This window comes from Pinus tabuliformis, chromosome 1_1, assembly GCF_031772625.1.
Source record: "Pinus tabuliformis cultivar Carrire ecotype Pingquan chromosome 1_1, CPIR1, whole genome shotgun sequence".
In the NCBI taxonomy this organism is placed as follows: Eukaryota; Viridiplantae; Streptophyta; class Pinopsida; order Pinales; family Pinaceae; genus Pinus; species Pinus tabuliformis.
This window is the reverse complement of record NC_142297.1, coordinates 488,268,487-488,271,571: the sequence shown is the minus strand read 5'-3', so window position 1 is coordinate 488,271,571 and position 3,085 is coordinate 488,268,487.

Sequence of the window (3,085 nt, the reverse complement as noted above, 5' to 3'; positions counted from 1 at the left end):
AAAACATAATCACGCAATTCTCAGCACCTGGAACTATTAGGCAAGGTATGAGGTCTGTCAAAGATAATATTGATAGACATCAGCTTAAGGGAGTCTATAAAATAGATTGTTCATGTGGGAAAAGCTACATTGGTGAAACAGGTCGCTCCTTGCAGACAAGACTCAAGGAACATGGAGCTGATATTAGGAATGAAAGGTCTCGTACTTCGGCCTTGGCAGAACACTCCTCAAAAACTAAGCACCATGTCTGCTTGGAAAGTGCCTCAATTGTCGCAAGGGAAGAACAGCATCATAGGCGAAAGATTAGAGAAGCTCTTGAAATTATCAAACATCCACATAATCTCAACAAAGACAATGGTATTGAGATTAGTGGAAGCTGGCTTCCCTTAATCAGAGAAATTAAGATCACCAATACATCTCAGGTATAGCAATCAGTGGGTAGATATCCCTCTCCTATTCTAATAGTTAGTAGTTAGTAGCATTGCTATAATAATTTAAGTATAATAATAATAGTAATAATAATAATTAGTATTTAATTACAACATTTACAATAATAATTATGATAATAGCTATTACTATTATTATAAATTGTTATTATTAAGTATTAATTAAGATCTATTAATTAGTTAAACTATTTATAAAAATTAAACATTTCCTAGTAAATATTCATAATAATGATTACTAATTTAACTATTAATATTAATTATTAGGTCTTGAAATTAATTATCATTTATTAATATTAACTATTTATTATTAATTATTAATTATTAATATTGATTTTTAATATTATTAATGTTAATTAATTTTAATGATTAATAATAATTAAAAGATTTTAATATTAATACAATATACTGATATTACTATTCATTAGATACTAATATATAAAAAATAAAAATAAATATTTCACATTCTAATTTATAATTAATAATATTAGACTAACATATATTAAATATTAAATGCTTATTTATTAGTTTAATAATTACTAATAATTATAATAATGATTACTACCTTAATTATTAATTATTAAGACTATTATTAAGGTTTAGTGATATTAAGATTAAGCATTATAATAATAATTTAAATTAATAAATTAACTTATCAGTAATTAATCAACAATTAATATTTTTAAACAAAGCCAACGTTCATCTCATCCTTAAATCTACTCTCCTCATAACTATTTAAAACCCTCAATTAAGTTCTTCTAATATCAACATTCAAGAAGTCCTGATGATGGATCCCGGTTGGGATTTGAAACGTTGACAGAAAATGGTTTTTACTAATAGTAATCATTAGTATAAATATTTACTACTAATGTTTAATTTTTATTAATAAATTAATTAATTAAGAGATTTAATAATCATAATTATTATTATAACTAATTACTATAATCATTATAATTATTAATTTATAATGATAATATTAGAAAATCTTTATGTTTTTAAGAAAGCTCTTAAATTTTTATTTTTATTTTTATTTATTTTCAAGGATTTAAAAACTTTTTTATTGTTTTTAAAAAAAAATATTTGATATTAATTCATAGTTAGTTAAATGATTTATTAATAGATCTTTCATTAATAATTCATAATAATAATTAATGATAATAGTATTAGTTATTATCATAATTATTATTGTAAATGTTATAATTAAATACTAACTATTATTATTATTATCATACTTAATAGTATTGAAAGTTTTGAGAAGAATCTTCGGCGAAAAATCACATAGAGATATTTTAGTCGACGTGTTTCGAACCAACCAGTGTGGTTCATCGTCAGGACAAGTTGAATGAGCAGATCTTGCTATGCATTATAAATAGATCGGGCAGAATATCCCATGACTAAATTTCCAGATTAGGTAACGGCTAAAATGATAACAGCTAGATTTGACCAGGAAACGGCTAGCTTGACTAAGAAGGGCATAATTTATTTAAATAAGTAAAATCAGTAACAATGATAGTAATACTACTAACTATTAGAGTAGGAGAGGGAGATATCTAACCACTGAGCACTATACCTGAGATGTATTGGTGATCTTAATTTCTCTGATTAAGGGAAGCCAGCTTCCACTAATCTCAATACCATTGTCCCTGTTGAAATTATGTGGATGTTTGATAATCTCAAGAGCTTCTCTAATCTTTCGCCTATGATGTTGTTCTTCCCTTGCGACAATTGAGGTGTTTTCCAAACAGACATGGTGCTTAGTTTTTGAGGAATGCTCTGCCAGGGCCGAAGTACGAGTCATTTCATCCTAATATCAGCTCCATGTTCCTTGAGTCTTGTCTGCAAGGAGCGACCTATTTCACCAATGTAACTTTTTCCACGAGCAATTTATTTTATGGACTCCCTTAAGTTGATGTTTATCAATATTATCTTTGACAGACCTTATACCTTGCCTAATAGTTCCAGGTGATGAGAATTGCGTGATTATGTTTTTCTTTCTCAGGATTTTAGCAATCTTATCTATCACTCCTCGAATATAAGGTAGAAATACCCTACCACACTGAGTTTGGTCTTGAGCCTTAGGCCCCTAAGATAACACCCTTCTTTCAGCTCTCTCTATAGCTATTTTAATTTCTTTTTCTTTGTAGCCAATACCCTTAAAAGCTGAAACTAAATGCTTCTTCTCTTCATCCAGATGCTCAAAGTCAGAAATTCGAAGGGCTCTGATAGCCAGAGTGTTTAGAACACCAAACTTGTAAACACTCTGGCTATCAGAGCCCTTCGAATTTCTGACTCTGAGCATCTGGATGAAGAGAAGAAGCATTTAGTTTCGGCTTTTAAGGGTATAGGCTACAAAGAAAAAGAAATTAAAATAGCTATAGAGAGAGCTAAAAGAAGGGTGTTATCTCAGGAGCCTAAGGCTCAAGACCAACCTCAGTGTGGTAGGGTATTTCTACCTTATATTCAAGGAGTGACAGATAAGATTGCTAAAATCTTGAGAAAGAAAAACATAATCACGCAATTCTCAGCACTTGGAACTATTAGGCAAGGTATGAGATCTGTCAAAGATAATATTGATATACATCAACTTAAGGAAGTCTATAAAATAAATTGCTTGTGTGGAAAAAGTTACATTGGTGAAACAG